Source organism: Alligator sinensis, unplaced genomic scaffold (assembly GCF_000455745.1).
Source record: "Alligator sinensis unplaced genomic scaffold, ASM45574v1 scaffold227_1, whole genome shotgun sequence".
In the NCBI taxonomy this organism is placed as follows: Eukaryota; Metazoa; Chordata; order Crocodylia; family Alligatoridae; genus Alligator; species Alligator sinensis.
In genome coordinates, this window is record NW_005841966.1 from 1,453,372 (window position 1) to 1,474,474 (window position 21,103).

The 21,103-nt window shown below is 41.5% G+C and overlaps 1 long non-coding RNA gene across 1 annotated transcript; it reads right to left on the reverse strand.

Annotated features, from left to right (window-relative positions):
- Nucleotides 1-10,822: 10,822 nt before the first annotated feature.
- Nucleotides 10,823-16,157, reverse strand: LOC102386653. Its single transcript, XR_323459.1, has 3 exons — nt 16,078-16,157; nt 13,510-13,603; nt 10,823-11,167 (listed from the first exon to the last, which is right to left on the reverse strand). It is a non-coding gene; the product is annotated as an uncharacterized LOC102386653 (long non-coding RNA).
- Between the last annotated feature and the right edge of the window lie 4,946 nt (nt 16,158-21,103).

A 21,103-nucleotide genomic window follows, 5' to 3' on the forward strand; every position in this document is an offset into this window, starting at 1 on the left:
AGTTTCATAGTTGTACATCATAGATAAAGTCAGCAACTTCAAAACTAGATCCTGAGAAAGAAAGTATCTAGGATTGAGACTCCAACACACAGTTCTATGGAGCTTATCAGAAAAGAAAGGAGAAACATTTTGGCAGCTTTGGGCTAGACACAAGCGCCAAGCTGTTTGCAGAAAGCAAATGCTGCTTTAGGACAACTTAAATGCTAGATAGTATTTGCCAAAAAAATTGAGTTTATTTGCTACCTATGGGGACTTTTTATCATCTTGTACCATCTATACTTTTCCCGGATCCTGACAAAGGGACTTTGATCCCGAAAGCTTGCAGAAAAGGACAATTTTCCTGCAATTTTCCAGTTAGTCTAATAAAAGGTATCATTTTGGAACCAAGAGTTCTAGTTTTTTGTATGTCTTTTTGCCAAAAAAAGGCTTTCTTTTCTATGCAATACATTTGCTGAATCAAGAGATTAAATGGAGCACAGGTTGAAAAGATTCACTCTTCTCATCACAGCTGTTTCAACATCAGATCACATACCATGTTGCCACTGAAATGGAAAAGAAATTAGCAGCTCTTTTATGTAATGCCATCTCTTTCTCATAGTTGGCTCCTCTCTTGGAAAAAAAAATACAGCCATAATACTTTATTGTTGAGCAGAAACTGAAAGTAGAGACATCAACTTTTTTTGTTCTTCCTGAAGCAATAGAAACATACAGAAAAGGCAACACTCAGTACTATTGTCACTGAGGGTGACTGGATGGCTAATGATGAATGATTTAAACATCAAAATGACTGGACAGATGAGGCACCTGTAGTCACTTGAAAGGAGAGGAGACTGTATACATTATTAAAAAAATTTGCCTTTGGTGTGTGCATTTCAACTCTGCATTTCCCAACTTGAATTAGCCAATGGAGATGGATGGCTCTTGGATACTGCTGAAATCAGTCATTTGGAAGTTTCTGTGGGCACTCTTAGTTAGTTGATGAGAGTGTAAACTAGCTTAATGTACAATAGGCATTACCATTATTCCTACAGACAGACAAGTCCAACAGTTATCAGAATGCCAAAAATACTACAGTTAAAGTTGCTTTTTAGGTCATTCATATTTCACAAAGTTTTCACATTTGCATCTGACAATATGGAAAGATAATTTAATGAGCAACAACAACAAAAATGTAGGTCAAAAAACATTTAGTAAATACTAAATTTGCTAAAATTGTTTCACATTGAATGAAACCTCAAGAGAGCTGTCAGTCTTCTCACAAACTCTGCAAAAAATATGACTTTTCTATCTATTATAGCAGGTCCCACATAGAGACCACCCTTCAGTTTGCGTATGCTCTGAAAATTGCAGATGGCAACAGCCTCCAGGAAACTAAATAACAGCTTTGTAATAATTAAGTGTTTGAGGGAGTCGTGTTGAGACAAACCATGCTTCAGACAATTCAGCACCAGTTCCTCTGGTCAGTCTTGGACAACCTGGTTACCAGATGTCTTAACAAGCATTGGAACCTGTGACACTTAGGGATAAGTGTTACCTGCCTTTACTCCTAAGACAGATGTGAATTTAGCAAAACGTGAAGCAAGAAAAGTGTTTCTATTGGGGGGAAAAAATAGCCTTAACCCAGAGGACTAAATGGGGGAAAAATTCACAGGCCCTTTACTGACTGTACCTCTTATACACTTCTTCCTCTTCACATAATTGAAGAAGGGGCCTGTGACTATTTTGGACAGGTGGATGTCATCACAAGGTTATTGGCTTCTACAAAACCAAACGAACGATCCATAAAAAAAAAAAAAAAATCCTCCCTTTTTAAGGTGACAGTTAAGACCATTGCTTGGGACCTTGCAGAGGCCTCCCAGTGGTTACATGTTCTGGAACTGGGGGGAAAATAAATCCTTACATTGTTAGACTGATCTGGGCAGCATAGGTTTTTTTCCATCTGCCTTTCAGTATCCCAGGGACCCAAGGGATATGTTAGGTTGTAAAATTCATGTTGTAACTTGGCAGAATTCATGAATCAGTTGAAGTTAGCAATGGATTAGGAGAAGGCATCTCCTTAGAGTGTAGGGTTGGGACTTCTAATATTAGGTATGGCAAGGAGACAACTTCCTTTTCTCCAGCTCCTTTAACTCATGCATGGGGAAAATCTATTTCTGAAGGATTTTATATTTTAGAACTATTTTGTACAGCGGGGATATAGTAGTTCAGTTGAAATCAAAGAGAGTCTCGTGATCACTGACTAGAATAACTGACCCCATATCTCAGATGCTTAAGGCTGCACAAGCTTTGCACTGATCCTACAAATAGTTATACTTTGATTATCCTTAAGATACAGCTACTCCATTTAACTTCATTGGGATGACTCACAGGTTTCCTTAGGTGCGTGTGTTTGTAGGATTGCAGCCTACACTTCTTATAAATGCTAAAGATAACTATTGAAGTATTTCTTATAAATTTTCTCGCTCTCTCATATATACACACACACACACACTCCCTCCCTCCCTCCCAATGGTACTTCAGGATGACCTCTTAGGACTGTGTGCTAAACTTACACAAAGTGAAATCTAGTTGTAACAGAATGATTCCCAATTGAATCCGTTTAACCTAAAGCCATTTGTTCAGTTTTGACTGACATGAGGTATCAGTCTTTCTTCTTCACCTAATGTTCTAGCAAAGAAAAAAAGAATAAAGTCACAACCTTGTAAGCATTCTCAACGTGTGAACATAAAGTACTATTTTCTTCAAACAGCTTGCATTTATAATATTGGGTTTCAGTCACAGGGAAAAAAAATAATTACTATATAATCTGTGTTGTTTCCTAAAGATTGACTTAAACCAGCCTGAAGTTATTAATACTGTAAATCTTTCTGAGATTTCAGTGCACTCAGAAAAATCAGCATATCATGGATCTTGTATAAGTGACACAATTTCAAGCTATGCTGGAAAAAAATTGAGTAATTTGTTATATCTGAAGTTAAGAGGGTGCTTCTTTATATTAAAAAAAAAAGAATATTTTAATTTAATTAAGCAAAATCTATCAATGCAAGTTGGTCGGTATCAAATCAAGTCCTCATAAATCTGGCAGCCTGGATTTATCTATCTGAGTGAAAATGACTACTGGGACATTATTATCAATATACCAAGAAGGAGACTATTCTTGTCAGGAGACTTTTATGGATGAACTGAGATTGGTTTATATCATTTGTGCAATTTAACTGAATAATTAGCATCAATTAACACTATACATCTACTTTTCATTTTTAACTAAAGCCCCATAACTAGAAACACTTATAAGCACGCTGAACTTTACACATGTGAGCAGGTCCGGCTTCAAGGTCATCACTTGTGAAGTATAATTAGGTCATGCATGAGGGATTTTAAAGAATTGGGGCAGTATTTTAAAAATGACCCTTCTGCTATGCTATTGATACCAATAATCTATGGCTAAGTACAGATATTCTAAAAGCTGGTGGTAGAATTGATCCAAGTTACTCAGTTTTCTGTACATGGCCTAGGTTAGATCGGTAGTGAAGAGAACACATATTCTCCCTCTGGTTGGGAGGGGTGGGCACGCAGGCTGACTGCACTGGCCGAGGCCTGCAGGTTGGGGGCACTCCTGCATGCCTCCCAGCAGGCCCTGTGGGCTCCCTGGGCTGCCAGAGACCGCTGAGCACTTGGGTCACCCCTGATTGGCTGCTGGGCGTGGTCAAGCATGCCTGCAACCCCCTTCTGTGTCCCTGCAGACCCTCCCCCACACCCAGTACTAGGCTTCCAGAAAAGCCCCAGAGTGAGCACCCTCTGTCATGAGTTGCATGTGCCTGTGTCCCAGCTTGCCTGCACCCTGCCAGGGCATCCCACCACCCACACCCAAGCATGCAGACTCAAGAGTTGCAGCATGTCCTGCTTGTTGCCCTGCGTGACTCTCACTGGAGGCTGTGCCCACCTGGACATGATGTGGCAGTAAGTTACCATGACGCATCCAGCAGCCTGCTAGCCCAGCTAGCAGCAGCGGGGATGAGGGGGGGCTGCCTGAGCCCCAAGGAGCCAGATCCTTCCCTGGGTAGAGCGGGTGCTGGGCACTTCCTGCCACCACCTGCCATTCAGCATAGCTCTGAGGGGCCCAATCCTTCCCTTGGCAAAGCTTCCTTTTCCCTACTGCCTTGCATGAGCCTCCTGCTCTGCGGCGGCGCTGAACCCCCGTGTGCTGCGGGCCCCCCCCTGCCACTGGCTGCCACTTGTGCCAGAGCTCCAAGATGCCTGATACTTCCTCCTATGGAGTATCCGCCCCCACTGGCTAAACTACCAGGGTCACACGGCAGCCACCGCAAACCATCCTTCCTTCAGTAGTTTCTCAAGTGCTCACAGGCCTAAGGATATCATATAAAGACAGAATAGCTTTGCATCTAGCCTTTTACTAGTGTCTAGAGTTACTCTGAAATTTGCATGCTGTAGCTATAAGACAAATGTTTTCTCAGGTTGTCCCAACATTGCAGAAACTGGGCACATCACTGTTTAGCTGCTTTTTATTTGTACTTTCTGGTGATAAAAACTAGAGATTATTATACCACTGCTGTTTGCTCTGTATCCATTCAGATAAACAGATCAGGCCCCAGGACAGTCATTCTGCCAACTCGTTATGTGCTCTAAATAGACACACTGACAACATTTGCTGTAGCCAGTTTGTTTAGAGAAAAATACTGAGCTACATAATAAGCTGGTCTTAGCTTCAGTATTAGGATGATAGGAAAGAAGGTTAAATCGGTCACCTAAGGTCATCTAGTGTAGCACCCCATTCAAGCTGGGATCATCCGTAACTGAACCATCCCAGGCAAGTGTCTGTCTAACCTTGTCTTGAAAACTTCCAAGGATAGCGATTCTACAAGTTCTTTAGATAGCCTGTTCCAATGACTGACCGCCCTCACAGTCACAAAGTTCCTCCTAATCTCCAACCTAAATTTCCTCTGCTGTAGTTTGAAGCCATGGCTCCTACCCCTGTCCCCTAGAGCCACAGAGAATAGTCTATCCCCATCCTCTCTGTAATCACCCCTCAGGTCTTCTCTTTTTCACATGAAATAACCCTAATTCTTTCAAACTTTCCTCCAAAGTCTTGCTTCCCAGGCTAAGGTTTACTTTTGCATAAGAGAAAAATCTCACTTTAAGTTTTATTAGCTATGAAACTTGAACCCATTGGTTATAGCTGCAAAAACTGTTTTTCTCTCTAATGATTTTACATGGTAGCATTAGGAGAGATGCAGGCTTAACATTTGGAGGCCATATTTGGGACAACTAACAAAAAACACCCCTAAACTTGTAACAGTGCAGTTCTGCTCAATAAATATTATATGTATTGCAACAGTACCTAGAGTCACTAACTAACTTTGGTGCAGTATGAACATATACTGAGAGATCCTGTCTCAAACAGCTTGCAATTTAAATGGCTGAGAGACAAAAGAGTGGAAGAGGAAGCACAGGCTGAAAGAAAGGAAGAGACTTTCCTACTCAGCTCAAAGACTGAAGGCACTGACAGACATCAGGCAGTTCCCCACTGTAACTCAAACAAGGATGAAAACTCCTCACTGTAACTCAAAAAAATTGAAGAATTTGTGGGGAATGTACTAGTAGATGGCAACTTATTTCATCATTGAGCTCAGAGGGTAGTAATCAATGGCTCTATGTCTAGTTGGCAGCCAGTATCAAGTGGAGTGCCTCAGGAGTCAGTCCTAAGGCTGGTTTTGTTCAATGTCTTCATCAATGACCAGTGGCAAAGGCAGGCTCATGGCCAGACACCAGCCAACATGTCCTCCTGAGACAAAGGGGGCAAGAAGGGGGTTTATTCCCCCCCCCTCAGAAACCCCAGCTGGGGTCTGCCAGGCCAGGGTGGAGCAACCCCTGTCAGGCATTTCCCCTCACAACCACTTAGGCAGGGGGGCAGGGGGGGAGGAGCAGCACGACCAGCTCTGTCAGCAGCCCTGGCCACTGCCTCTGCCATGCATGCCTGGCCAAGCAGACCCCAGCTGGGGTTCCCCAGGGGGGAAGAGGGGAGGGAGGGGAAAATAAACTTTCTCCTTGCCCCCTTTGCCTCAGGGGGCCTTGCTGGCTGGTATCTGGCCATGCCTCTGCCCCTGCTCGGGCTAGAGAGCAGAGGGGTGAGGCCAACCCTTCTCTCTGGAGCAGAAAGCATAGCCCAACCCAAGGTTGAAAAGCATGTCGGGAGACTCTGATTTAACTTAATCCAGGAAGGGGTCTGTTATAGAAGTTTCATAAACTGGTTCGATACAAATCAACTCAGTCTGATACTACAATCAATGAGGTTTATTTTAAATCAGTTGTGGCCATTTTGAAACTGGTTTATGTGCACTGAACTTCTGTTCTGTTACAGGTTTAAACCAGTTTCTGATCACTTAAACTGGTCTATGTGTAACTTTGGTCCCTGGCCAAGAAGCATAATGGCATACTGGACTGCATTGGTAGCAGCATTGCCAGCAGATCAAGGGAAGTGATTATTTCCCTCTATTGAGCACTGCTGAGGCCACATCTGGAGTACTATGTTCAGTTTTGCCCCCTCCCCACCCTAGCAGAAAGTATGTGGACAAATTGGAGAGAGTCCAGTAGAGGGCAGCAAAAGCGGTGAGGGGGCTGAATCACATCACTTATGAGGAGAGGCCGAGTGAACTGAGCTTATGTAGTTTGGAGAAGAGAAGATTGAGAGGGGATTTAATAGCAGTCTTCAACTACATAAATGGAGGTTCAAAAGAGCTAGACTGTTCTCAGTGGTGGCAGACATAGAACAAGGAGCAACAGTATCAAGTTGCAGCAAGGCAAGTTTAGCTTAGATATTAGGAAGAACTTTCTCACCAGGAGGGTAGTAAAATACTGGAACAGGTTACCCAGAGAGGTTGTGGACTCTCCACCCTTGGAAAGTTTTAAGTCCCAGCTAGACAAGGCCTTGGCTGGGATAATCTAGTTGGAGATGGTTCTGCTTTGAGCAAGGGGTTGGACTAGATGACCTCCTGAGGTCCTTCCCAACCCTAATTTTCTATGATTCTGTGATTCTATAACTCACAGCACTTCTCAGGAAGTGCCATGAGTTACAGTGTTCCCTAGACCCAAAATACATTGTCTGTTGGGTCCCAGGGGCTGGAGGAGCAAGCTCCAGTTTGAAGTGCCTGCATGTCTGCATCCACTCTCCCCAGCCCCTCCCCCTTCCCAGCTCCAGTGCTGCCTTCAGAAAGGGAGAGGGTAAAGGGAGTGGAGGGAGCTTGGTCTGGGGTTTTCCCAGCCTTAGCTAGAGGGGGGGGCAGGTGGATTGGAGCCCTTCCCCACCGTAGGGGGGCTCCAATCCATGAACCTCACCCTCCAGCAGAGGTTGAGCAATCCCTATATGGAACTCACTCCTCTCCCTTCTCCCCCTCCCATCCTGAAGATAGCACCAGGAGCAGGACTGGGCTGTGTAGTGTATGTAGACACTGACAGGTGTTAATGAAGGTGCTCTGCTTTGACATGCCTTCATCTGAACCCTCGGGTAATGACAGTTCAGATTTTTGCTCGACTGTACAGCCATGGACTTCTGTCAGTGCATGGCTGTAGAGCACTTCAGGGGCCCAATCACATGCCAAACCATCCCTTCTGTCAGCACCCTGAGTCAGGAACAGAACCAAGGTCTTTCATCTCCCAATTCAGTACCTTAGCCACTGGATCACAAACAGATCAATTTTTACTCATCTTTTAAAATGTTAATGTTCAGACTGATTATGGACATGAAACAGCAAGTCCACTTTGCTATTATTTCTTGAAAGTGTTATAATGAATGAACAATAATATTGTGATTAAAATTTCAAAGGTATTTTAAATATGCAAATTTAACTGTGCACTAAAGTGTCCATTTGAATCTATAAAATAAACTAGACAGTCTTTAGTAATGGTTAGGAAAAAAAACAGGTGATAAAAGACTTCTTATTCATTGACCCAGCTTTTTAGATACTGTACATTATTTATTCCAGGGGCAACCTACATATGGGAGAGACAAGAAAACAGTGGCAGATAGGGCAGGGAGCAGAAAGCAGAGATGCAGATGAGGCAGAGACAGAGCAGGAAGCAGAGCTGTAGATCAGGCAGAGGAAGGTGATCAGAGTGGCACTCAAGGAGAAGGAGGAACTAATTTGTGGTATGCCTGCCAAAAAGGCTGACACCTACTGATCTACTCAACTGATCAATGCAACCAAATCAAACCAAACCAAAGTATTTAAATATGTTTAAAATTTTCACCTATACTTCTGTGAAACATGCCTTCTGTGAACACCTTTTTTAATAGTTTCAGGACTGCATGTCTGGGAAGAGGGCAGTGAGGTGTTGGAGGAGGGGGTCTAGAAGACCCATAGCAGCAGTGCAGGGAAAAATGTACTGAGATCCGCATGCTCAGCTGTGGCCTTTGGGGTTGAGGACCTGAGGTGGGGGGTTCCTGTAAGGTGAAGGGCACAGGCTTGGACTCCAGGTCCTGGATCCCAATTTTTCTGTGGTATCAGAGCTTTCCCCCCTTTCCAGTGTGCTGTGCCCCCTGCTTTTGGCCATGCCAAGAAGTTATCAAGGGAGCTCATATCCAGTTGCAGGTGCACATCAGGTTCCACATCCTGTGATGATGCAGGGACTAGCACCAATGGAGTAGACTTATAGACTGGATCCAGCAGCTGTCCTTTTGCCCTGTACCCCCTGGGGACCTGCTCCAAGAACCCAATTGTCCTATTGTCCCGGACCCTGCCTGTACCTCCTTCCCCAGTGGAGTCCCTGCCATCAACTCCTCCTGCCCCCCAGGGCTGCCATAGGTGTGTGGGGTCTTGATAGCCCTGTCCTTGGTGAGGACGTGGGACAGCTCCTCATAGAAGAGTATGATATGCCTTCAGGGCCTGGACTTTTTTGTTGGCATCATGAACACACCTATACTGCATCTTTATCCATTTGGTCTTGACATAGCACTGTTCCCAGTCCCTTTTGTGATCCCACACCTGCATCTGCTGGGTGACATACTTGAAGACACCCCTGTTCCAGTGCCCTTTCTGGAGCTGGTGCTGGGTCTCCTCCCTGCAGATAGTGACAAGATCCATTATCTCCCCCTAGTCCCAGTTGTGTGACTGGGGTTGGGTAATGGAGGAGGATGGGATGGAGTTGTCCATGGTGCCTGTGGTGCCTTAGTGTCCATGGGAGTGAGGGTCTAGCTGAAAGGGGGTGAACAGAAGGCTGGAAGGAGGCCAGAAAGGCTGGAAGTGTGGATGGATGGAAAGAGAGAAGGATGCACAAAGGTGTGGGTCCTAGGACATGGTTCTCCCTCTCACTGTAGCTGGTTACAGCCTCTGCTCCAGAGTGACCAGGGCTCCACTGGTAAGGAAACCCCAATAACCTCAAACTTTCTAGGGGTTTCCAGCAGATATCCTGTGATTCTGGCAATGCCCCAAGTCCCGGTCTAGAAATTTCTAGTGTCCTCTACCTACCTGCAACATGAAGGCAGCTGGGCATGCCCCACCTGCTCCTGAATTTTCCAGGGGCATCCACTTGCTTGACCTGGCTTGGATACTCAGTGCCCCTCCCACATACCCCCACCCTAGTACTCCAGGACACTGTAGCTGTAGGCCTGAAAAGAGTTTCTGGCTTCTGAGATGTGGTATGTGGAAGCCAGGGTTGGGGTCAGTGGTGCTGTGACCATGTGTGGCCATAGGGATCTCTGGCTGGGTATGCAGGAGCCAGGGTTAAAGTCTATGGGCTCAGTGTCAGATCTATGTGTACATCATGGAGGGCTTCATGATGCAGTGTGAGTACCTGAGTTTGAATAGGGGACAAATGCCTTCTGCCCCTCTACCACTCCCTCCCCTCTACCACTGCCCCCCGACCTGCCTGCAACTAACAGATGGCCAGAGTCAGGAGGCAGGGCTGGGGAGTGTGGCTTTTCTGGCATGGCTCTAGGAGAGCTCAGGAGTGGGGTCCATGGGGCTATGTCCAAGCACAGGGCCATGGGGGTGGGAGATGTCTGTGGCTGGGTGTGCAGGAGCCAGGGTCAGTGTCTACAGGGCTGTTCAGTTCTCTTAGGCTCATTATCAGGTCTGTGTGTATATCATGGGGTACTTCATGGTGGGTTGTGGGGGTACAACCCAGGGACTCAAGTGCCCAGGTCCCAGGGCTCATGCAAGGGACACAAATGCCTCCCTTACCCCTCCCCCCCTCCCCGTGACTGTGGCTAACAAATGGCCAGAGGCAGGAAGTGGGGATGGGGAGAAAGGCTTTGCTGGCTCAATTCTGGGAGAGCTTAGGGGCAGGGTCCCCAGGTGCTTGGCCAGAGCCGCCAAGCATGGGCTGAGTGTTAGTGTACCTCCCTGCACGTTGATCCAGGTCCATCTTAGCCCAGGTTCTGCCATTTTTAGACTAGTCTATATGCACTGAACTTCTGTTGTGGGTAGAGGTTGATTTCCAATCACTTAAACCAGTTTAGGCGTAGTGTCTGTACCTAGCTATAACTAGGACTGAAAGTTCTGGGTATAAATGTTTTCATTTTATTGTCACTGATGTTGTTATACTGACACCTCATTTGAGTTGTTTCCAGATGAGGTCTTCTGATGAGGTTGTATGGCTTGTGGTGGGGAAATTCAGACTAAGGGCATTTCTATATAGGTATTGAACGAGTTACTACAGAGACAGCCAGACAAGCTTGAAGTGAGCCAAGCTGATTAGGAGTAGCAGTTCAGTGATAGTAGCCAGAGCCACGAGTGACTGGTGCCTTCCAAATCTGGAGAGGGGGCACCTGCAGAAGCTGCCAATAGCAGCGGCCCTGTCGGTGGGGGGGAGGCACAAGCCCTACCAACAGCATTGGTGTTGGCTGTCAGGGGGGGCACCAGACTCATGAGGGGGGCACGTGTACCTCCATGCACCCCCTACCAGTCACCTATGGCCAGAGCTTAGTGCAGGCTAACTTACCCAAGAAGAAGGGTAAATTCTGTGATTACAGGGTATACATAGAATAGTTAACATGGTGATGCCTTCTGGAGTTAGAATCTGTTATTTATATTTTTACTGCACATATGTTCTGTTTGTTCATAATACTTTTCAGAGACAAAACGGTATATTCCACTATAGATTTTGGTTGGGGGGGAGGGGAGGAGGGAAGCATACGCCATAATAAGGAAACCTAAAAGAAGATAAATAGAAATAATGAGTCCAATTCACCACTAACTCCAGCCAGGCCAATATAAAACTGAAATAATGCAGTGGTCAACAGGCTCAATAATAATAATAATAATAATAATAGCAATAAAATCTTATGCAGTGTTTTTCTTAAAACACATTTTAAGTACTTCATTACAGCATGAAAGTTGTATAATTCACATGCAAAGGATTTGTGGTTTATAGCTTGTAAAGTCTTACAAAATGTGTAAAAGCCCACTGTAGCCCTTCTGAAACATTAGATGGATCAATAAAACATGCTTATACATTCCATTTTATTTACTAGTTAATAATACTCAGAACATCTGTTTGGGGTTTGCTCTTAAAGCAATGTCTGAAGGGCAAGAAGCTATCACAGTAAAACCACATACTTGAAATGAACACTTATTTACTGCTTGAAATGTAACAAGTTTTGCCCAACATGAGAGAGTTAGATTTGTTTTTAAATGGTTACAACATACTTGTGTGTTAGTATATTACAGGACCACCATCCTTTTGCAATTTTATCATCTATGCTTAATTTTTTATACACATGATGCCCTTGTTTAAATTTAAAGCTTTCATTATGGTTCCGCTGATTAAAAGATGGATGGAATCAAAATTTTGTCAAGTTCATACTGTGTGACCATGTAAACAGAAAAGTGCTAACATAAAAAGGGGATTGTAAAATCCAAACTAGAAATAACAAGTAGGATTAAGAGTAATAGTGCACTATGAAGGTCTTTCCCACACTGCTGGGGAGATGAAGGGAATAGAACAAGGTTAGAAATAAGAAAGGGTTTTTTGTTTTTGTTGGTTTTTTTTAAACACACCTCCACACTTTATGATTATGATATTTTCAAATATATGATTTCATTTTATGAACTAAATGTTATAAATTAAAATAATGATCATCTGCTATGTAGACACTACCCTTTTATTCCACCCCCCACAAATGTTATTGTTTCATGTCTTTTAATTACTTGACTACTCCTTTTCCAAACAGAAAAGCAGATAGCTTCAGGAACCAGGGCTAAAAATGACTGAACAGCACTTTCATATTATACAAAAAATGTTAATATTTCAGGGTCATAAAACGTATTGCTTCATATATTGTTTATTGCATTGAATTTGTTAGATAGTTACAGCATCACGGAAACTACAAAACCTAGCACAAAACATGAGTCTGAAAAACGTTTGGGGGTGCGTGGGAAGGAAACCCAACACAACAGATTTGGCGAGTAACAAATAATCACTGTGAATTATCAGAGTCAGTAATAGTACAAAAATCAATGTGAGAAAAATGTTACTCTTTTTAAGTGTCATATTACAGTAATGTTTTGCTGAAAACCGTTGTCTGCATCCAATTTAAAAAGGCATCTGCTCATGTTTGCTTAAAACAAAAGGGTGGTTGACTTAATGAATTATTTACAGGCATGCAATATGGCAACAGTATCATTATGAACTCTCTTCTAAGATCTCCTCTGGCTACTCCTGGCAGGGTGTCAATTTGCTTGTTTTTATGGTAGGTGCATGAAATTATGGAGCTATTCTCTGAAATGAGATTCTGCTTTTCTACTTGCTAAATGTTAGTAAAGTCAATGAACAGAAGCATATCATCACTTCATCAGCAGAAAGGACTTACTTCTTAATAGCAACATTGTTCTTAAATACAGGTCTAATACTTAACAGTAAATGAGCCTGTCATATATTTAAAATAAAATCTTTTAAACCAGCATGATGCACTTCCCTCTGCAGTGGCATATTGCACTCCAAACCTGCACTCAGACCTGCTGAGGTGCATTGTTGAAATCAGTGTGCCTCCACATGAGCAAAAAGTATCTGCCTGTGTGAATGACAAATGGACCTTACTTAGTGGCAGAGGGTACAATTTTCAAAAGCACCTACTGACTGAAGAACATTGCCTACTAAGGGGCTGCCTATGCTGCTTGCATGGTGCTCTTCAAGACCGATGCTTCGGTACTCCCCATTCACCTCCTCCAGCTTACATATCCCAAATATGGTGGTGGGGATGCTCCAGGAGCATCCCTCCCTGGAGCTGCTCTAGAGACCAGTTTCTGATATGCTTGAAAGCTGCCATAGAACAGCTCCCTTGCCACAGTTCTGGGTTTAGTAAAAATACAAGCACAAACAGGTGGGTAGATGTGCTTAAGTGCAATCAGAAGCAGTATAGCCATACTATTGGATATGCCTACAAACACATCTGCTTGGGTTAACGAATAGAGACAGTGTGATCGAACAACATTGGAGTGGAACTCAGGAGGCAAAGGGTCAATTTGTGGCTCTAACAACTCTCTGCACACTTACCTTATGCAAAGAGGTCTTCTTAATATGCCTCAGTTTCTCCTCATCTTTAAAACAGGGGAAAATCTACTTGCTACCCTTGTAAAGCCCTGAAGATCTACAAATGGAAAGTGCAATAGAAGAATGCTGATTATTAACTTTCCTACCATGAATGAGCTCAGTGAAGTAAAACAATAAAGTATGAGGTTAAGTACACTTGTAAGTGGTGTCATCGTGGGGTGTTTTGAAAGCATTACCCAGTCTTCACACGACACAGGGGAAAGATCATTCTGCTACAGATGTAGCTCTTCACTTGATCCCCATAAAGTAACCCACTAGTTTTGGTCAGTAACAGTGAAATGAGTTGGTGATAAACATATTTATTATTTTAACACTTGCCAAGCTAGCAGCCATTTGTCATTACTCAGCCATCACTGTTTTCACTGACAACCCATTTTTAAAAATTATTTTATAAATGTATTTATATCTTCACCTAGATGTCAAAACAAGCAATGTCTCACTGTCACACAAGGTGATGTAAACAACTTTTTCATATCTTTCCACAGCATATACACAATATGAAACAAAGGGGAAAAGAGTACCAGCTCTGGTTACCCTCAGAGAAATATGTAAGGAGAAAAGGTAAAAAATAAATGAAAAGCACTTATCAATAAATACAGACTTGCAATCATCACTCTTACTCTTCCATAATGTGGTATGGATACTGTCACTTATGCATATGTAGTAAGAAGACAACTTATTAGTGATCAATGGCTTAAGAACATAGGACTGGAAAGGGCCTCCTGGACCATTGAGTCCAGTCTTCTGTATTTTCAGGTAATTGCTTATCCAAGGAATTGCTAAAATCACTATTTCAAACCCGTATCCGCAGCTACGGGATACAATACCTGACACTACCACCACCTTATAGCATGCCATACATAAAGCAGGGGAGTACAAAGCACTGCTGATGTCCCCCCACTAACAACAGGGAAGGAGTTGGCTAGTTAATATTTTCAAGGCAGTCCTTAAGGCCTGATTGAAAGTGTCTGTGCCTGTGCATGAAATTATGGCATATACATGTAAATTCATTTCAGACAGGCTAATCATTTTTCAATCTAAGTTTTAAATTATGTTTGGGGTTGCAAAAGGCTCTACCCTGTTGGGAAGGGTGACATATAAATTGAATGAATTAATAAATAACATATGATCAAAAAATCCTAGGAAAAAGGACCATGCCCCATGCTACCATGGAAGGCAAAACCCTTCACCTTCCTAACTCCCAATTTGGCAATCAGTGTAATCCTGAGTGGAGGAGCAAGACCCTGTAGCCAGAAATTTCTGGGCTTTCTAGTAGACCCATCAACACAACATAGTAAACATCCCTCTCCTGCCCCCACTCCCCTCAAGCCTTAGCTATGACCCATATTCCCATGCTTCATAGGAAGGTGAAAGTGAACCCCAGAAACCATCAGCAGACAATTCTGATCTAGCCCTACTTGGCACCCAGATAAAGCCCTGGCAGGATTACTAGACACCTTGCACATTACAAAAGGTCTGTTTATACCCCAGCCTAGGGACCACAAACATATGACTCCATATATTACACATACTGATTGAGCCAGAACTCCTCTTTCATCATAATAACCATTCCCTGAAATTATTCAGTTCGATATTAAAGCATTTCAGGTTGTTTTGCCCCCATTATTTTTCCTGAAAGACTATTCCAAAATTTGCTCCAACTGGGTAAAACTAGGCCTATATCAAATAAGTATACTAGAGAAAAGCATACTTTCAAACAGAAGTGAAAAATCAAAAATGCATTTTCATCTTTTTTCTGCAAAGAATAAAGGCCTAAGAAAATGCCCAATTCCTTTTTTGGGGTGTGAGGGGGAAAGTCTGTGCATAATAATAAATGCACAGACATCAAATGAGGAAGTTCTTTTAGCAATAGACTCAGGGATTCTAACAGACAATTCTCATTCAATGCACTAAGGGTCAGAATATCACATACTACAAAAATGTAAATGAGGTGGCCAAGAAAAGATTTAGCAAGACCAGAGCAGTCTATAACATTAATATTCAAAATTGGGCCCAATCTTAAATGTTTCTACTTCTATGAATAGTTCTTACACAGATAAGTAGTCAATCTAAAGTTGATATTAGATCTTGCTTCTCCTGTGGCAGATTTCAAGCAACATCTAGTTATTTTTTTGCATAAACTTAACTTCTATGATTTCAGTAGAGTTGCTCTTAATTTATTCTGGGGTGAGAGTAGAATTAAACCTAATGTAGGTCTTGCATTGCAACAGTTACACAATTGGGCCTTTTCAAGTACACAGTTGAGAAGAAAGAAGGATGATAACCTTAGCATCACTTTCATTTTATTTCCCATAAATAGTGTAGGATTCAAGGCTTCAATTTTTACAATATAGCATTCTTGAGTGTGTACACTCTGGAACAAAAATCTGTCAGAAACTATACAGGGATCATCAGAAAGTTATCAGCTTCTATTTAGACTATAAAGTGAAAAGATTTTGTATTGCAATGTGACCAGGAGAGAGACAAATATTATCAATCCTTAATATGTACCTTACAGTAGGATGCAATGCAGTTTATCACAGGCTCCGTTGTTTAAACCTGAGAAGAGGTTCAAACCCTTTGGCTCAAAGTTTGTGATGTTCAGGAAATGGAATTCAGGTATGAGAGCCATATTGCTTTCAGGTGTGGCAGTCTGTGATCATCACATCTTTAGCTGAGGTGATGAATTACTCTGCTGTTCCCACATTTATTTAGGCCTAATTTACTTGTCCTGTGATGGGTGTCAGCTGCATTTTGACCTAAGCAGCATGCTTATGTCTCAGTTTCTTGCAGAAACTGTACTTCAGTATTTCCCAAAAGCAGAAGCAAAGGGATTTGTTAAAGTAATATAATTAGCAACCCATTCCATGACTGCATAATCTGGGCCAGGAATTAGACAGATCTTGTGTAATGATACTGTTCAACATATGCTATGCTCTCCAGTCTGCAGACTAGAGAGACAAGGAGAGCGAGCATGCGTGTGTCCTGCATCCTGAATAAACAATTCCCTTTGTGTTTACTACACCTGATTTCTGTCTCTTCTATATTGTGAAGGGAACAGAATATATGCTTCTCCTATGGGGAAAAAGCAGTAGACTTGACAATGTTGTGGCCAGTTTGAATCACAGGATATTTGTTTTTAGTTAAAAGGAAATTCTGGGTGAGAGGGAGTTGAGAAGCTGGGAGCAGCCCAGCCCAGATGCTTCTGGAGAAGGCAAGAGCTATGGTCTTGCCATAAGCTCTGAAGGAAAAGCTTTAATGCTTCTTTGTGATGTCATTGCTAGGGAACTTCTCCAATTGTCTTTTGCGGGTATATGTTGATAATTTCCTCCTTTGTAATATTTTTTAAATAAAAAGAAATTTTAATACACATGTTCTCTGTGTCAATATTTAATTAGCTTGCCTCTAACATTTGTGATATAAAAGCTATACACGTGCATAACTTCATATACATGAGACTTCACATCTCGTTCAGTGCAAGGCCCCTCAAGTGGTGATTGCATGGTGGGGGCTTAGTAGAGCAGAGCATAAACTTTTCCCAGCATCTCAACATATGGAAGAAAGCATTTCAAAACTCTTTAAAATGTGTTTAGTACTTTCATTTGACTTGCCAAAAACAAACTCTCTGTACAAGTAAGCACTGTTGGTAGTGTTGGTCCAGGAGAAGCTCAGGGATGAGATACTTGGGGTCAGGACTATGGTTTATTAATTAGAAGAGGTTGTGTATGAAAGCTTAAATAGTTCCTGAAGTCCTTTGCCTAGCTTCAGGCCTTGAGATCAGTCCCTCATTTCCATGAGTATTAAAGTTCACATTTAAAAAATGTCATGGTATTTATGAAAATAAGAATAGAGAGAAGGGACATATAAAAAGGAATAATTAAGACTGCCAAATTAATTTACCATTTATAATTTTGTGTGTGCAGTCACTTACATAATATTGCTTCAATTTTAGAGATACTCCATCTATCTTTAGTGAGAAATTGTACTTCTCTGTAACAGGCTTCTCAACATCATGAGGGTCCCAGAATGACCATCAAACATAGGCAAGATGAACAGCTGGGAGTATCTGATGGTAGTAAACACAGATGTGTGTGACAGGACATTAACTGCTTAGCAGGTTGATATAACTGACTTCCTAGTGTTCAGCAAAGCTTTGTAGTCCCAGAGTTGCCACTGCCTGGTTATAATGACTACTGTATTCCCTATGCACCCTTTGGCAGCAGTGCTTCAGAAGCACTTGTAGTCAATGCCTCTGTTCACAGTTAATTATATGGTCAGGTATATCGTAGTATGTTATAGGATGGGCTCTAAAACCCTTTCAGTGTGTCTTGTTCATTCAAGACCATGTGGCTGGCTGCTGAACAGGCAGTTACATAAGTTAATTTTTAAATCAAACAACCTTATTTTTAATGCTAGAATGAATCTAATACATTAAGCGAGTACTGTACCCTCCAATGGGCATTTCCAGGCTAGTAAGGCAAACTGATTTTGCTGCTTGGAAATTCCTGCTAGATTAGAGTGCTACCTTGGGACTTGAGAGACTTTTGTTCAACTTCCTGCTCCACCACATAAGTCTTCTGTGATTTTAGACAAGTCAATTAGTTTATTTCTGACTCAGTTCTCCACTGAAATGGTACTTCTCTACCCAAGACGCATCCTGTAGAGATAAATATGCTAAAAGAGACATTTAAATCATACATCAGATATATAGGCACTGGACCTAACAGTGTCATTTCGACCTCTGGGATAAATCAGGGTCCCCAGAGTGGCTGCACTGAGCCCCTACAGTGGGACTCAATATTTGAGGAGTCCCACTGTATTTTGTATTTACAAAACTAAGGCATTTTGTGAAGGTGCAAATTTTACCTTTTGTGAACAAACAGATCATTTAAATCTCTAGGGATCTCACAGCATTAAATGTACTCCAAAATCTTTGCTGTTATTTCATCTTTGTATTTTTTCTAGAGCTGTTTAAATAATTATTTAACAAAAAATAATGCATCTAGTGCAATTCATTACTTTTATTATTATTTTTATTGTGGTAGTGCCCGGAGGACTCAAGACAAGACTGCAGCTGAAAGATGATCTACAAACTTGAAGTGACACAATCCCTTCTCCAAAGAGTCTGGAATATGAAAAAACAAGTAACATACAAAGGGTGAATTAAGACGCACCCAAAAATGACAGATAAAACACAGGATGGGTACAGCCAAACCAAATAAGACTGAAATGCATGTTATACACATTTCTACACATAAAAGCCATAAATTAAAACCAGAAATCCCTATGTGATGGGGAGGAGCCTGGTGTCAGCCAGTCTCCTGGATATCTACTTATTGGTGTCATGGAAGAGGTGGATCTTGCACAGCTATTTTTAAAGAGAGGACAAGTTCAGAGAGGGCATTCTGCATGCAGAAGAAGGCATGAAGAAAGTTGAGAGGAAAGCAGACAAGTAGATAGATAGGCAAAGCTGCCACAGCATAGGGGAGAAGAGGAATGGCTCACGATGCAGTAAGAGACAAAACTGATAAATATGTTGGTGCACAACTGGAAAGTGCCCTGAAAATTGGGACTTTAGCTTAAACTTTATCAGGTAAAAGAAGAAGGAACAAATAGAGAGTTTCAGACAGGGAGCAAGTTGACTACATTAGTAGACAAGGAAGAATATCTTAGTAGAAACATTTTGAGTAGACTGGAGAATGAGATGATGTATTAAAGAAATCTGATAAGAGGACATTACAATATGCAGTATGGGAGATGAAATTAACTTCTGTCACTGCTTATGAAATTTCTGTGATTAAACTGCTATTTCCTAAAATCATCTGTCACCTGAAATTATTTCACAAATTAAAAATACTTATTTTATGAATGAATCATAAGTAGCTTGTACTATTTGACAACGGGGTTGAAAATTTGAGTTGCTTTGCTTAATTGTTTTTCATTAAAAAGACAGTTTTGTTTCTGTATTCTGGTTGGATTAATGTCTTAGTATCAGTTCTCAAACATGTTCATTGAAAATTCAATGATAAATACTTCCAAATGCACTTTGAAACTATTTTTTAATAAATATTTGCAGCAGTAAAACTTTATTACACAAATATTTGTGGAAAGTGAGTACTTTCCTTGCATGCTTTCTCTAGCTGCAAAAGACATCAGATCTATGTTATGCCCATTCAAAATTCAGATATCATGACACTAAGGGAATAGATCAATGTCTTGTAACTTCAGAGATTTGAAATAGATGTGTGAATAATAAATCATGTGAACATCAAAGGCACACAGATGACACTGGGGTTCTTTCTTTTCATTGTTTTAATAGGAACTATTATTTTGTAGATTTTCTGTGAATTTAGACAGTGATAAAAGTAAAAAGGAAATGAAAGTTAAAGATGATGGATGGGGCTGCAGGTTTCTTACACAATAGGAAAAACAATTTCAATTCAAGGACTAAGGGATATGATGTCAGAGATGCTACTGGTTCATAATTTTTATAATAATTTTAATTGTAAATAGTATCATAACCCCATTCACAAGGGTGGTTTGTAAGTATGAAGCAGATTTAAACTCAGGACAAAAATTCTGATTTAAATGGTAGAATGGGATTGTAAATGGGGAAAGGGTGTACAAGAGGTTGTTAGTAAGAACATGATGCCAACAGCAGTTATTCATAGTCAAGAAAAAATCACTTGCAACTTACAGTGGGGGATGGTTTAAAGGCAAATATTGTTTGTGTGTGGATAAAGTGATCACCACGGAGAGCTTTATGGTTTTACTTTTCACCCAACTCGTATGAAAGCAATAGTCACAAATATTACATATACCATATTCTGACCTTTTCACACTCATACTACGTAGCGCATTACTTTATGAGCAATCTCACTGACTTCAGTAAAGCAATTCATGGAGTAAGGTATTATTCAGATTGAATGTATACGTCGGATTCTGGTGCACTAAATTTAAAATAAGGGATATTTTGATACATGTGAATGTTAATTACTTTTTGAACTAAGAGAGGTAGTTAGCTGTGTTAGTCTGGAGAGAGGCAGAAGGCTGGGCAGCGTGGTTCCTTATAGACTGTCTGAACAAGTTAGTCTGAAAGAGACCATCCTGCTGTGGCTGCTACCTACTTTTGAACTGCATTTATAAAGACATGTTGAAAATCAGCATACATCAGGTGTTGAGATTGAATTGAGACTGAATCATATCAAAAAGTTATAAGAACATTCTTATATGTAGCAAGAACCTAAATAGTTTATGACCTTAAGAAACCAGAATTGCCAAATTACATTTAATCTGCTATTAAACTGGAAGCTAAATTACAGAACATAGGGTGCATCCACATGCGCACTTTACTGAGAAGCTGACTAATTAGCTCTGCAGTGAAGCATCACCATCTATACATGCACCTGTATTAGGGTACAGTATATTAATTAACTCCATTGTAGGATAGTATTGTCAGGGACAAATACTATCCTATAGCGGAGTCATTTAATGTGCCGAAACACATGTGTAGACAGTGACCAGTGCTGGCTGGGGC